We start from the raw sequence: 16,105 nt of genomic DNA, 5'->3' as shown, positions 1-16,105 counted from the left end.
GGTCAGCAGCCTGGGTACCCATTCCTCCCCATCCACACCCCCTCTCTACACCCTCGGCCCTGCTCCTGCAGCTCAGCCATTGCTTCAGGAAGCTGACTCAGAGCCTTCTCAACAGACTTGGAAGACTTTTTTCACAAGGGTCCCAAGACTGCTATCCATGGAAGGTGGGGTGCCCAGGCCTGGGGTTTGTGTGCTTACTGAATTTTACCAGAACTTTGCACTATAGTAAGGAATACTTGCTAGGCTTCTGATAAAATCAGTGTGCTATTTTTCATAAGGTCAGTAATTCTTGTGCCTAATTGTGGTATGCTGACAAGCATCTAACAACCAGCTCTCTGGAGATGGGTATGGCTACGGGAGAGAAGTTCTGCTTGTAGCATCTGCCAATTTCTGTGGTATACGTACTCCCACTACGTCCAGCAGGATGCAGCTGAACATGGGGCAGGAAAGAGCTACAGCTGGCTCTCATAGCTCCCACACAATAGCAAGAGGGCAAATATACACTCATGTCTGACTCCCACCTGCCTTGAAAGTGCAAGGTCCCGAGTTCAATCCCTGGTACCAAAAAAATATATATGCAGTCATATCTGAGCTCTGAACCACACACACAGTTTAGCAGCTACTGCCTCAGCAGTGTCTGCTCTGAACCTTCCCACCTTATCAAAACAGATTTCCCTGTGTTAGTCAGCCTTCCATCACTATGATAAAATTCCTGAGACAATCAACTTAGAGAAGGAAAGGTTTACTTTGGGTCACAGTTTTTAAGGCTTCAGTCTAGGGTTACCTGGCTTCATTGTTCTTGGGTGTATGGCGACGAATAGGTTTAGTTTTAGGTTTCCATGATCTCACAGTAATTCCATCCCACTAAAAAGCCATGAATGGATGAATCCACTGCTGACGCTGGAGCCCTCTGACCCAACCACCTTCTAGGGGCCCACCTCTGAACACATGAGCCTTTGGGGGACATTTTAGATCCAAACCATAGCGTCCCTTTCCCTGAGTTCACACTTCTCCTTTATAACCTTTTCTGTCACAGAAGTCTTGTTCAAAGATCTTCTTTTGGGTAAACAAGTTCACTGTTCTCAGTACTCGACTCGAAACCTCTCCTCCTTGAAAAGGCGGCCATTCCTGAAGTTACCACCAGGGGGCGCTCTCCAGAATCGGGAACAAACATGCAGACCTAACAGCATTGAGCACATAGTAGGGCTAAGTGCCTGTCAAATGAAGGCAAGGAGAAAAATGATGTTTTCTCTACCCAGAACCCAATTCCTCCTCTTCAGTTGACTGACTCTCTTACTTATCATTCAGGACTCAATTTAAATGTCATCTCCTAGGAATACCTTCTGGGACCTTCGGAACCCCCCTGCCAACAGCAAATTCAGTCAGATGCCCCTTCTCTGAGGTCTCATAAGCCTTTGTAACCCATAGAATTTACCCCCATGTACCTGCAATTTAGAGGGTTTGTGTTTTGTTTTTACAAGACTGCCTGTTAGACCGCAAGCTCCATGAGGTCCAGTGTCTGGTCTGTGGGTGGGTGCCTAGTCCTCAGCCATCCACAGGGGGATTCTAGACACCTCCAAGAGTGAGTGCCTCACACAAAGGAGAGCTTCACAAACAGTTGAGAATGTGTGGCTGAGCAAATTGTAGTACTTTAAGATACTCCCTAGGGAGGCTTAGTTTAATTTCTTTTTTCTTTTTATTGCTCTTATTACTACATTTTCCCACAAAATTCTTGTTTTCTCTATTATAGGAGAAAGGCGGGGGGGGGGGGTGACAGATGTCAGTGAATTGCAGCTTCCAGCTGGTTATCATTATTTAAATTTTGGCTTTATCTTTGTGGGCAACTGAAGCCTATGATTTAAGCTATCGCTAGCTGAACGAGGGAGTCCAGCACCCACCCAACCACTCATATTTCCAGAATGCACTTTGCTGTGTCAATACACATTACTTGTCACACTGCCACAAGTCGGAGGAGAGATTCGATCTCTGCTGCTAGACTGTTGTTGTGCGTCAAATCACACAGCCCAGGGGAGTGACTGCCGTGTCAAGGAGAAGCATGCCCTGTGCAGGGCAGGCTGCCTCCAAGACAAAACCTGTTGCATAGACCAGGATAGGAGGAGTCGAAGGCAATGCAGAGTCTCAGACACTGTAAGGTTTCCTTACTCTCATTTTCTTGCCACACCAAGCCTTCCAGTCAACCAGATATACAAATAGACGTTTTTCTCCTGTCTGTGGCCTGCTTCTCCCATGAGATGGGACCAGGGTGAGTGGGTGGTTCCCTCACTGGTGACTTAGGTTGGCATCGGATGCACAAGCAAGGCAGGTGGCTCCTCTAGAAACCGTGGAAGTATAAGTAGACTTAAGAAAGACAAATCCACTTCAGGGAGCACGAGCTAACCAGGAAGGCTGTTTGCTAGTAGTGCTGATCTTGAGTTTTCTTTTCTCTTTTGGCTCTACGTTGGAGGGAAAAAACCACAAACAAAATTCCACCAAGTAAATGAGTAGTAGTTGTTCCGTGTTAGAGAAGAAATGGGCACAGTCAGTCTCTTCACAGGAACACACCCACACACTCACAGTCTTTCCTAGAGGGTCAGATGTGATGTAGTTGGGTGTGCTGACACACACAAGGCACTTTTACACAACCTTCCGAATCCTCAATGGCGGGTCTCCAGTATGACAGCAGTGTACCGCATTCACTGCACCAGACACAGCCTGGCAGAGTATTGTTTGTCATGTATGTAAATGGTAATCACAGCGCACGAGTGTGTGTGCTCATGTACGCATTTTAACAGTGTGATGCTGTCCTCTCTGCAGGACTAATAAGCATTAGCCATAATGAGGTCAGGCAGGCAGGCATTATCAGGGGATTTAATTGGGACATGGGTCTCTGCTGAAGTGAAAATTAATAACTTTTGTCAATGTTCTGGTGAAATGTTCTGTCTTATTAAACTATGAGGGTCAATTAGAAAGCATTATGTAATAAAGTCCCTAGCAGCAGAACTCAAATTGAGTTATACCACAGTCATTATTCCAGGGCGAGTGCATTTGAGAATGGAAAACCGGAGCACCATATGGAGGATTTGGGTCAGATTTACAAGCATCGCATGCTAAGGCTTCGACAAGAAGGAAACAATTAAATGTAATACCGAAATAAATCATTGGGCACACAGGCCGTGCAGGGCTGGAGCTGAGCTCTACAGCGAGGTGGCTGCCACCAGGTCAGCTGTCAGGGCTGCGCCAGGCAGCGCGGCCCACTGATCTGATCGCTTGCAGTGCTCGAAATCTGGGGCGCACCTGGAAGGCGCAGGCCTGCACAGCGACTCATATAAATAACTCTTTATTGTGTGGCTATTAAGGCGAGAGATTGCTTTTATTAAAGTGCAAGTTATTGTGGTACAGCAAATTAAAGAATTTTAAAGCATACTAAACAGCCACCGATATTCCCCATTCGGTCATGTTTTACGGTACTTTAAACTGGCAGTATATTGTTAGGGAGATATAAAGTGTATGCCAAGGTGAGGTCTCACAGAACCACTCGGGCCTGTCCTAGGCACAGGTTGGGGAGAAGAGAGGTGGGGACCTGGGCTGGAGGTGCGCAGGGACAGGGCTGGGCCCGGCACCCTCTCCTCTGCAGCCCAGGGAGGCAGTTCTCATCTATCTACTTTGTCACAGAAGAACATCTTCAAACTGAGCAATTTCAGAGATGAACTCAAGATAAAACAGAAAATGGAAAGGAGAGAGGGGAAGGAGGAAAGGAGGGAGAAAAGCAGGAGAGACAGAGGTGCAAAAGGGATTTTCAGTGCTCATTACTACAAGGCTACAGCTTTCTCAGTGAACCATTCCAGTTTCCTCTTCCCCAGTGAAGCCAGCTGGGGTCTGATTGTTCCCCCATTTATCCCTAATGCTGAGTCCATTTCTCACTAAAAATGAAGGACAGCAATGCGAGCAATGCCCTTCTCCTCACCTCATAGCCTGCTCTCCTCCCGCTCATCCCTGTGCCTGCGGCTCGGGTCCGAGTCCTGTCCCCTCCCAGACCTGAAGTCCCTGTCCCCACTCTAGTCCCCTCTTCCACCCTCTCTTTCCATGGGTTGGAAATCCTCAAGAAAACCCCCATCTGACAATGCTACTCCTCCGCTTGCAATCCCTTTAAACCCTTCCTTCCCTCTGCACAAAGGATGAACTCCAGGCCTGGCTGAAGGCCACAGAGCCGCTCCCTGGTGTGTCCAGAGCAGACCTGAGCTCACTTCCTGCTCAGTCAGTTCTGTCAGGTTCTTGAACACAGGAAGTTCTTGTTCCCAGTGATTCTGCTCACACAGTTCACTTGGTCTAGAATTCTCTTCCTCCTGTGTGTGGCCAGTTCCTCTCCACTCCCCCATTCTCTGGGAGGCCTTTTCTGAACACGCCATCTAAAGTGGACTCATCCATAACTCTGCCTTTAGCCTATGTGTGTTTCTACCATTGCCATAGTTTGCAATTTTAAGCAACAAAGCACAAAAAATGGACCACAGCAACAACACCAAAGAAACAACTTTCAACCAAGTCTTTTCCTCTAGCACTTCCCATAGGTTGAAAGTTCTGTGACAGCAAAGCTCGGATCTGCTTCCTGCTGATTACTGCACTTAGCAGTGGGGGTGGACAGTGGTGCTCACTAGTTGTCAAAAGAGTAAATAACTTATTAAAATAAGAGATTGCCTTAGAATAAAACCCGAAGTTCATTCAATGAATTCCTTTTCTGACTTCAGAAATGTTTCTAAGAAGAGTGAAATCATCTGCCCTTAGTGGAGTTCAGACCACTAGGAAGGTGGGGACATGTGCCTGGTTGGCTCCAAAAGTAAAAGTTTCTTTCATAATTTACTCTGCCCAATCACCTGGGGTTTTTTTTGTTGTGTTTTTTTTTTTTTGGTACCGGGGATTGAACTCAGGTCCTTGTGCTTGTGCAACAGTCGGCGAAATCACCTGGTCTTACTCAGCTATGCCTCGTCTTTACTCCATTGGAGTAAAGATCACTGTTGTAGACTGAATGTGCATGACCCCCCTTTGCTTTCTGCTAAAAGTTTGGATCTGGAGTGTTCCCCAAAGGCTTCTGTGTTGCAGGCTTGGGCCTCAGCTGGGGCATTACTGGGGTGATGGAAATTTTCAGAGGTGGAGTCTATGCTTTCTGGCTGCCAGCGGGGTAGCAGCTGTCCTCCACCTGCCTTTCCACCACCACATTTCTGCCTTGGAGCCAGCTGACCATAGACTGAAACCTCTGGGGTAAGTAAGAACAAACTTGTCCCCCTGTAATTTGTTACTCTTGGGTATCTTATCACAGCAACAGAAAGCTGATTAACAGTGCTGAAGTATGAACCCTTGGTATGATGGTGTTTGGAAGGGAAGCCTTTAAGAGGCGATGAGGTCGTGGAGGGTGGAGTCTTCGTGAAGGAGACCCTGGAGAGGTCACTCATCTTCTTCATGTTGTTCAAGAATAAAGCGAGAAGACAGTGATCTCACCAGGACCTGACCATGCCAGCATTCTCACCTCAGACCTTCCACTTCTGAAGCCTGAGGAACACATTTGTGTTGTTTATAAGCAACCTAGTTTATGGTTTTGTTACAGCAACACAAACTGAATGAGATAACTAGCCTAAATCTTATGGTGAAGATATGTTTAAAATCAATTTAAAAACTAAACTTCTTCCATCAGAAAGAGAATAGATGATTGAAGTCTGGCATGAAGTGTGGCATTGTATTTCATAGAATGGACTACAATGGAATGAGAATGAATGACCAAACCTGCAAGGATAGAAAATTGTTGAATCACAAACACATAGCAATAAGTAAAAACAGCAAGTCACAAAAATACACAGACGTAAGAGCATTTACATAGAGCTCAAAAGATAAGCAAAACTAAGTGGTATGTGGTTTCAAAGATGAGTAGCAAAACCATAATAAAAATAGGAATGAGGAATACTGTTGTAAAGTGAAAGAAGCACTGAGATTGGTTATTTGGGTGGTCAGGTGTTGAGGAACAGAGGCCGGGTGGGGAGGGTGGTAATGTTCTTCATCTTTACTTGGGTGGAAGTTTCATGAGGATCTACTTGTTTCTTATGCTTCATCATTTGTAAGTTTGTATGTATAAAATAACTGCTAAGTTAAACAGAAAATCTAAAGCTGACATGACTTCAACTTGGGAGAAATATGCCCAATCTCAGAAAGCAGAGCTTCTTCCCGTTTCTCCAGGGTACCTCAAGAGCACCCCTGAGCTGCTGAGCACCCCACTTTCCTGTCTCTGCTAAAGGAACCCCAGTGTCATTTTCATCTTGAGGCGACCAAAGGAGAAACACCAGCATAGCAAGAGTGAGTCTGTGACGGCCTAGTCTGTGACGGCCTAGTCTGTGACGGCCTTTGTGTCCCAGCCTATTTTCCCGTGACATCTAAATGTCACAGTTGGGAAAGGCCCAATGGAATATTGCTGGCCTAGAAGGCATCACCAGTCTCACAGCCAGATCACCTCTGTGTCCAGGCTTCTGCTCTGATCTGCTGGGTACAGCCACATAAGCCACATGTCTTCGTACTGCCTTTGTGTGTTCATTGCTAAGTCTCTTACAAGGCCCTCGTGTCTATTAGCTCATTTGATTCTTCCCACAACACTGTATGGAAGACGCTTGGCAGACATTATACTCGTTACTTCAAAACGCTGCTTTCTGTACATTTTGATGCCCACATTCAGCTATCACACCCATGTGAGGCTGTCAGACTAGATCTCATGCAGCCCTGCCTGAGCCTGCTCAATACGCACAAAATATATGCAGTAATCTGGTAAATGGTTTGGACAGACCTGCCCTTGGGGGCAATGGGTATGGCCCTCTAGCAAAAATAATCTTTCCTTAAGGCCACTATTGGCAGGTTATTCTGTGCTATCTTCAAGAATTTTCTGCCTTTTAAGATTGGCTATTGGACGGCAAACACACCAGGAGCATCCACATCAAAAACCAACCATCAATGCTCTTCCTTAGTGGGAGGAGGAGCAGACACTGGTCAGAGCAAGCACTGGGTGTGAATGGGCACTGCAGAAGGGAGGCACATGAGAGAGGGATGGAAGGAGAAAGGAGCCCCACAGGCAAACCGTCCCCTGTCACCCCTGGGTTCCGGGGAGCATTGTGTGGTGTTTCCACCCGGTCCTGCTTCTTTCACACCCTCCACTTCTCACTCGAGCTCCTGAACTTGTTACAGCACAGGTTGCCCTGAGATGGCCAGTGGGGACCAGATGCCACGCTGCTGCTCCTCCTGAAGCAATCCCTCTTCCTAATGGTGATGTGGGAGTTCCCACCAGAAGGCTTTCTGCATCATTTGTGTTGCTGAGTCTCCCAGGGCCACACTTCTGTTTGGGGAGAGAGTTTTGGCTTCAGGCTCCTTCTGACATGTCAAACTGAAAAGTGAATTTGAGCCAAGAAGTCTGTTGCTTCATTGGGGTTATTTATGAGAAGCTGGTATTTTCTGCTCACAAAGACAATGGGAAATTTCGAAAACCTCAATGTTATCAAGATATCAGTGCAATGGTGGGAAAACATAAATTATAAAGTATTTCTCAAGCAGTTTGAATAACTTGCATTCAATATATTTTTCCCAAGAATAATAGCAAATAAAAATGCCACTTGCCTTTTGCAATCTTTTCACCAAAGTGTATGAAGCTTTTCCAGAGATTCTGGGGAGAGGACCCCGTCCCCACACAGGGGTACAGGAAAATGCAATCTGCCTGCACCTCCAGCCCAGGGCTAGGGAAGGAATGAATGAACAAATAAATGAATGAACAATCGCTCAGATACACATCTAACTTCTACATGGCAAATGCCTTTTAGTCATACATTACTATCTTAGCTTGAGGCCTGATTATTTCTTTATCTAACTAATGTAGAGATTTCTTTGATTATTAATATAATATAGAGAGGTAGTTCAGTTCACAAACTTAATTTCACAATTCTGGTTGCAAACCAAATTGGACAAGAACAGAATCAAATTCAATGGTTAGGTTCAACGTTGACCTTATGGGAAAATTTGATTCCATTCTTGTCCAATTCAGTTTGCAACCGGAGTCGTGGAGAGAATTAGTTCGTGAACTGGGCACCAGTGTATGTGACCCCCTGCCTCTGTTCAGGTTCTTGCCCTGACTTCAGTGAAGAATGGAGAAGACTGGCTCTTAGTGAGAAATGGAGGAGTCAAGGCTGGTATAGTGGGAAGCAAATGCAGAGAAAGCAGAAGGGAAATTATCTTAGCAGCAGAGAGGTCCTACAAGATAGGGGGCATCCCGCTTGGGATAGCTGGTGAGCATGGGATATGCTTCATACTTTAGGGGTACACTACACTGGTTTCTAAAAATAACTGCTTCCCTGATTGGTGATCTGGGCCAATCAGGGTCTTAGCCTTTGTTTCTGGGTATAGCACAAGGTCAGCATAAGTAAATATGAGTAACACTTTCATAAGGATGCAGTAGGGTACATTTTCTCAAGTACATGGTACACAGATAAGTATGGGATGGTTTTGCAATGTTAGTCACTGGGTTTTGTCCTGTGTCTTTTCTATGTCCTTCTGCCCCTACACTTGGAAAATACAGAAAACTACTTTTAAAAATTAGTGGTCATTCCCTAGAAAGACCTTCATGTCGAGATTTATATCATACTGGTGTCTTTCTGAGCTCACGTGTGTTATATGGCTGAGATCTTGCTGTCTATGCCATTGATACCTGTATTACATCGACTTCTCAGACGACCTCCCACCCATCCTTGAATGTGGAGGCACAGACCTGTGAGTATGCTGGGATATCACTTCCTTGATTTGGTGATGTTATGTGGCACAGTTGACTAAAAGGAAGGAAGATTTTCCTGGATAAGTGAGTCTTCAAAGGGATGGGGATTTTCCTGAGGACAGAAACACAAAGCAGTGGGGGGGACTGGACACAAGAGAGATTCTCCCTTAGTGGCTTTGATGGTAGAGAGAAGGCCACATAGCAAGAGATGCTAGAAGCTGTCAGGTGCTGAAAGCGACACAACTGGGCATACAGTGAGGCCCACAAACACAAGGGATAGGATTCTCCAACAATCGCAGTGAGCCTGCAAGAAACCCCGGCTCTCAGAGGGAATACAGCCTGGCCCACACTTTACTTTCAGTCTCATGAGACCCTGAGAAGAAAACGCATTGAGCCTGCTGTAATTTCTGACATAAAGCCAGGGTGACAGTAAATGGGTATGGCTTTAAGCAGCTAAGCTTATAAGAGCAGTAACAGAACGCATTAATAACAATTTTATACTTTTTTCACTTGACATTACAACTTAAACTTTGTCTCCTATATTGCTCACTAAAATTTTAATGCCTACGTATGGAGTGTGCGTGGATCATAGTCAACATCACCAGGCTGTTATCAGATATTAGATGCTGCCATTCTCAGTGTCACTGATTATTTAAAAGTTAAACATTGTCTTCTTGTTTTGTTGTCTGTGCTTGTTTTGGCTTCTGTGGTCACATGCGAGAAAAATGAAACATGTCTTTCCCAATGTAAGGTAAGGGCTGTCTTTCTCTTTTAAAGGAGAGCATGGTCTAAGGGCTGCAGATATTAAAGAAAGGCTGGGCTCTCCCTAGCTAATGGTTCCCCAAGACAGGGAAAGAAAATAAGATTTGAACTGTGACCTGTGATGGAGACATGGCCTCATATGAGCTCAGCCATGTGGGTGACTGCAGATGGGGCTGCTTCTTACATGACTATCCGTGGGGCTGTCTGCCCATGGGGCTTCTGTCTGTGGGGCTAGAACCACACATCACAGTTGAGGAGAGTCTGCCAAGTACTCAAGCCCAGACTGGGGTGTAGGAATTAGGAGCTCTTCTCACCACCCTTGGCTAGTACTGGCTTCAACCAGAATTCATTTCACTTTGAAAAATAAAGAAATATGACATTTCATACGTCCCCTGTGCCATCAATAGTACTGTGATAAATTGACATAACATGTATCCATACTTATTATTTTGTTGACTAGGTTTCTAAATAAGTTAAAAGATACAAATATTTTGAGATCCTTCATATAAATAATCAACTTAGCAGGTTTCTAGATCTTTTAAGTAAAAGTGTATGTGAGACCCTAGGTTCATAACAACTGTCTCCTTGGGCTGGGCCCCACACCATCCCAACATCAACTCTAGCAAATGCAGGGCCCACTTGAGCCTGGGTAGCTGCTGGCTTTGTACCTCCTCAGGGACAAAGGCAGAGTGCGGTGGACACTGCAGGACAGCGGGGCAGGCATGGCCAACACACACCCATGGCTCTGCCACCCACGGGCTATGTGGCCTTGCACAGTCATTTCCAAAGTGCAATGAGCAGAGTGTCTTGAACAACATAGCAGTGCTGCCTCATGGCTTTAGCAGCTGCAACTGTAAAATCGAGGTGTGGGTGTTGGCGGGTTGTTCTTACCAAGGACTGTGGGGAAAGCATCTGTCCCCAGCACCTCCTGGCATCTGCAGGTGGAGGAGCAATGGTTGGCACTCCTTGGCTTATGGGTGGCTCTCTCCTCTGTGTCTCCACATGGACTTCCTTCCGTGTCCAAATGCCCATTTATAGGAGCACCAGTAATGTTGGATTAGGACTCATCCAAATGACCTCATTTGAAGCTGATCATTCACAAAGACCCTTTTCCAAATAAGTTCACACTCAAGTAGTGGGGCTTAGGACTGCAACATTGCTTGGAGCGGACACAATTTAACCCAGAACACCTTGGCCAGTCACCTACACTCTCCATACTCCACTTTCAGATCAGTTACACAGGGTGTTATACTTTTCATAGTGAGGATTAATTTAGACCACAAATGGGAAGATAAACAGATGACAGAAAAATTTCCCAGTGCTTGCCACACATAGTAATTGCTAAAGAAAGATTGGTTAATTATTAACTAACACTTTTGCTGTAAGAATTTCATTATGCTCATATGGGGTACCCAGAAACCCAAGCTTAACTAGGTAGAAGCTGATGTTTATGTGGCCATTCCCAGTGCCCGTAGAGAGGAGATTATCTCCTATGAATCAAGGGTCTTGTGGCTTTTTAAATCTAGCCTCGATAGACAGGTTGTTTGCCCGATGCCAACCTCCTTCTCACGTAAAGTCCACTTTGAGGTTGGCGCCCGCCTTCTGTTGATAACTTCTTGTTTGAAAAGTGCTGATGCCTCTCTTCCCTTGAAGTGCCAGGACTCTGCGCCAAAGCTGCCTTATGAGCAGGCTCTCCCTGCACACCAGGGATGCAGAAGGTGGACCTGGAGTCAACCAAGCATAGGAAGATTTGGCGGGCACAGAAGCACACACACATGCACTAGCCAGAGAACCCAATCAATACTCAAAGAAACCTTTAAAAAGAATAAAAATTGCTCAGTCTCTTTGATGCCATTCAAAGGGTCCTTTTTTTTTTTTTTTCTTTTGGTACTGGGGATCGAACTCGGGTCCTTGTGCTTGCAAGGCAGGCAACGGAACCACTGGGCTAAATCCCCAGCCCTAAAGGGTCCTTTTTAATACACGAGAAAGTACATTCTAAATTCCTAACACATCTGGTGCCACCAGCTCTTCCCCTCTCTAAACCTTAATTCCGTGGTTCAGAAAGTCCTAGAATCCCGAAGGATCTCCTGAGACACAGCGGGGTCTCCTGTGCACTCCAAGTCACATCAGATGCCCACCTTAGCTGGCATGTTGTCCTCTGAGCAGGGAGGAAAGGCTCGGGAGGCAAAGGAGCAAGGACAGTGCCCTACCTGATGGAGCAGATGTAGATGGAAAGGCTGAGCTGCCTGCAGGAGAATGCTTGCTATTCATTCTGCCCACCCGCCAGGAAAGGAGCACAATTTCTTTTGTGATTGGAGGTAATGTAATCTACAGGAAAATCAATGTGGGCCGACAGGAGAATCGTCCGGTGATCTGCAGACCAGAGACACTGAATCACAGCAGCTGAAAGCAGAAGGCAACTGGGCAACTCCTGCTGCTGCTGGGAGAACACAGTTTTGCAAAGCTCACACCCAGGTGCTCCAGTACCCAGGGAATGTGCAGCTGTTGCCTGCCCCGTGGCCGAGTCCAGGGGTGAGTGCTCAGTTGGGAAAGGGCGACCTCAGAGAGCCACAGCCCCCCTGAGGGGTTCCAAGGGGAGCGAGGCAGGAGACAGAGCCCGGGACTGTACAGTATGGTGGAGTGAGTGGGGAGAGACTGATGGACATGCACACAGTGGCCTCAGCTGCAAACTGTCTTCTGCTATTTTACTACTTTTTAAATTTAAAATAGTCAGACTATTTACTCACAACCCCAAAATACCCATGATCTGAGTAATCAGGAAAGAAAATGTTGCAAAAATAAATACTTCAAAGAGACTGAACGAAAAAGAACTCTCACCACCCCCCAAAACATCTGCGCATCTGCTGGCCCCTCCCGGTGTTCAGCCGACGTCAGCACCCGCAGCGCATGGCAACAGCAGGGAAGTTAGCAGGTGTCACCCCACTTTGGCTGGGGATGTTTCCTGTGTCCAGAGACATAAATCAGATAATCGGCCCGTGCTCCTCCTGGCCCAGGCCCTCCTACCTAAGCCACAGCATAGGCAGCCTTCCGGCCTCTGGATGTTTGCTTAGGGCATCATAAATGCTACCCCTCAACCCTCGGAATCTGTGAACCCCTCCATGTGGTCAAAACACCCACGTAGTTTACTGCATGAAGCATGTGGACAGTCGCATTTGGAAAAGTCATTTAAGAACCAAATTCCAGACGCAGAGCTCTGGGCAGGGCGGCTGGCGATGACCACCCTAACCCCAGGTTTGGCAGGAAGCTGGGGAGGCCCAGCGTTTGGTTTGCAGAGTTGCTTGGAATCACCCACCTCTGTGGTCACAAACAACCAAGCCACACTCAGACCTGCCTCTTTCCCATCTTCTCTTCCATCTCAAGTTTGGCTGTGCCCCTCTGGCCCCACCTACCAGCTTCCTGATTGTGGCTTCCTGCTTCACCGATTATGTTCCTGGCAGAAACTTCCATGGCCAAAAGGGCAGCAGCTTCAAGTGTGCTCTTTTTGAAGACTCAGGGACAATTCTGAGCCCATGTTGGCTCCTTTCCTTTCCCATGTACAGTGCCTGCTCTGCAGTGAGCTGACAAGGGCCCTGGACAGCGGGACCGAGGGATCCAATAAATCTGAGGCCTGTCTAGGTGCTTCATTTATCAAGAGGCCTAATTTACTCGGGCCCTTTAGACTAATTGCAGATTTGCAAAAACTGCTGAGAGTGTAGAACTGTGCATTGTGAGTGTCCCTTGCCATATTTCTGCTAATGTGTTTCATCTGGAGTACATAAAGAGGCAGGGATGCTGATTTTAGACACAGCACTTTGGGGCTAATCCAGCTAAATGATTAGCCCTAAAATTCTGCAGTGATGTCATTTTCCCTACAGTGCTCTGCCAGTCGGGCTGTTTGCTTTATGGTAAGAAACATGTACAGTGCTCACAGACCCTGCCAGCAGTCCCAGCATCACAGGGAACCCTGCCCTCCATGGCGGATTGGGGGCAATGCCACCACCCTCCCCACGGTCTCTGAGTCCCCACTCAAGATGGCCAGGGTTGCCAGCAGGAGAGCAACACTGGGAAAATGTCATTTCCTTCAGGGATTCTTAGATACAGGTCACTCTCGTCTACCACCTCGAGCATGCCTGCGACCAGGTGCTGTGTATCCAGGAAGCCATCCAGGCTGAGTGAGGAGCAGGACCGCAGTATTATAGACAGGGTGATTCCCAGCTCTGTCCCAGGCCATGTGGGCACAGACAGCTCCTTGACCTCTATGAGCCTCAATTTCCTCCTCTACATGAGAAACCAGAACATCTGCTCACCTGACATCTCAGACAGCTGAGAAGGTGTTTGTCATGGAGCTTTGGAGTAAGACTGTTCAATCTCAGATCTAGTGCTCCCATGCTCTGAAACCCTGGTTACTTGTCCTTCTGAGCCCCGGGCTCCTCCTGCTTAGAGGAAGCTGATAAAAGTGGTCTGCATCCAGCTCTATACCCAGCTCACCACGGTGGCTCAGGACATAGTAACCCTGATTTGGACTTACGCACTTCCCCAACACCCAGCCCAGAAGACAAGCTCAGCTACAGTTGATGGTTTTTTGATGCCTTTTTTGCACCTTGGAAAGTTATTTCCCAGTAAATTACAGAAGCATGCATTGGCAAACCTGAGTTTAAAGATAAAAACTCCTCAAGTAGGTTAGACGTTCTAGATTTCTTTGGTACATTGTGAAGGGACAGAAATATCTTCATCCACTTGTGGCCAGAGCCTTTGCCGATTGCAATGTGCATGTCCTACTTATTTCTAACAAACACATGGTGGGTGTTTACTCTATGCCAAGCGCTGTACTACAAACATGTTATATAAAACCACCCATTCATTCTTAGCCACAGTTCTCCAAGGCAAGCTGTAGTACCTCCATCTTACTGATGAGAAGACAATATGAATCACAAGAACAAACAAAATTCCTAAGGTGCATGGTCGACACAGAGAAGAGCAGAAACTCACGTCTACCTGCTGCTTCCCAAGCTGGTCTTCTGAGCCAGCTCACCACGCAGAGGTAGAGCCACAGGAAAAGAAACCTGCAAACAGGGGATGCAGCCCAGCAAGGTATTGCCGAGGGCTAAGCATGAGCCTGGGCACTGTTGACAGAGCAGCTGTGGTCTTCACAAGAGGGCTGCACAGTGGGTGTTTCTAGCACTGGCTCTGGGTTACAGCAGAGGAAACAGCTTGCTTCATTGCTACAGGCTATTCACCTTGCAACTGAAGTCACTGGGAGAGGGATTTGAGGCCAGCTCCTCTAAAGCCTGCCTCAGTCTCTATGCTGCACTGAGAGGAGAAAGACCCCTCCACATGGGCTCATAAAGCCGATATCCATGACAGACTCACTGGGCCCATAACCTCTAGAAACTGGCTATGGTTCATTGTGAGCATGGTCTTCGAGACTAGGCCAGAATAAAAGAAGTTGTACCTTAGATACCTTCATAAAGGCCTTTGCTTGCTGAAAACCTCCTCGACACAAACTTGCTGCCTAGACAATGATTAAATAGCAGCCTGGGGTACCTGAGGGCAAAACACTTTGTGTTCTGAGAGCCCAAGTGTTGAGTCACCTTAGTCACTGGCCTGCCTGGTAGGGGCATGTGAACTACTGGATCAAGTCTCAGAGCTGAGATATAAGCACCCAAAGCGTGAGGCAACATTTGTCTCACATCTCCCAGTTCTGATTAAGAAGCTGGGGGCATGGGCAAAATTGCATGATGGATTCCTCATGCATCATACCATAAATTCACCCCCAAGGGCCAGGCACCGTGGGTCTCGCCTGTGTCAGCATGCTAGCACACAGCCTCAGAACCATAACTGAGTGTTCTAGGGGGAGGCTGAAATTAATGAAACTCTGCCTGACATTTTGAGCACGCACACACATATCTCAAGATTATCCCACAAGTGTATTTCTCATGGAGAGTAGTTTTTCCATATTAAAAGATGGCATTAACCTTCAATAGCCCGTCACTTGCTTTAATCCTTTCCACCTGTAAATATTTCAGATAAAAATATCACATTGCCTGTGCCTGTGTCTTACAAACGTGGCTTATATCCGGACGTAGGCGGAGATGACAGGTTGTACTTTTTCATTGTCAAATATCCATTAAAACTAGAGTCAGTGGGTGGCAATGGGAGGTGTATGGAATATGGAGCCTGAGAGATCTGGGTTCAAGTCTCAGCCTCTTGGTTACTAGCCCAGGGACACTGGCAAAGTCGCTTGGCTGTCAGCCCTTATAATCATGGGGTTTCTGCTCTGCAAAAAAAGGGAGGAATCTTTCTTCGATCCACTGTCCAGAAGGTTGGCTTTTGTGTAATTCATCCTCCTGAAGGGGGTGAATTTTGATATTTATACAACAATAGCACAAGTTGCAGCTCTGTTGCCTGGTTTCTCAAGGGCTTACCAGTCTCATCCACAAAACCAAGGTCATTCCTTCTCTTCCAGCTCTTGGGCTGCAGAGATGTATGTGGTTCCTCCAGCACCACACTCCTGTCTCAAAAAGCAGGCTCAGTATAGTCCAGGGTTTCTGGTCAGGGCCT

The sequence above is a fragment of the Heterocephalus glaber genome, unplaced genomic scaffold, assembly GCF_053883595.1.
Source record: "Heterocephalus glaber isolate CG9 unplaced genomic scaffold, H.glaber_assembly_v1.0 deba00001481, whole genome shotgun sequence".
NCBI lineage: Eukaryota > Metazoa > Chordata > Mammalia > Rodentia > Bathyergidae > Heterocephalus > Heterocephalus glaber.
This window is presented reverse-complemented; position numbering follows the sequence as displayed.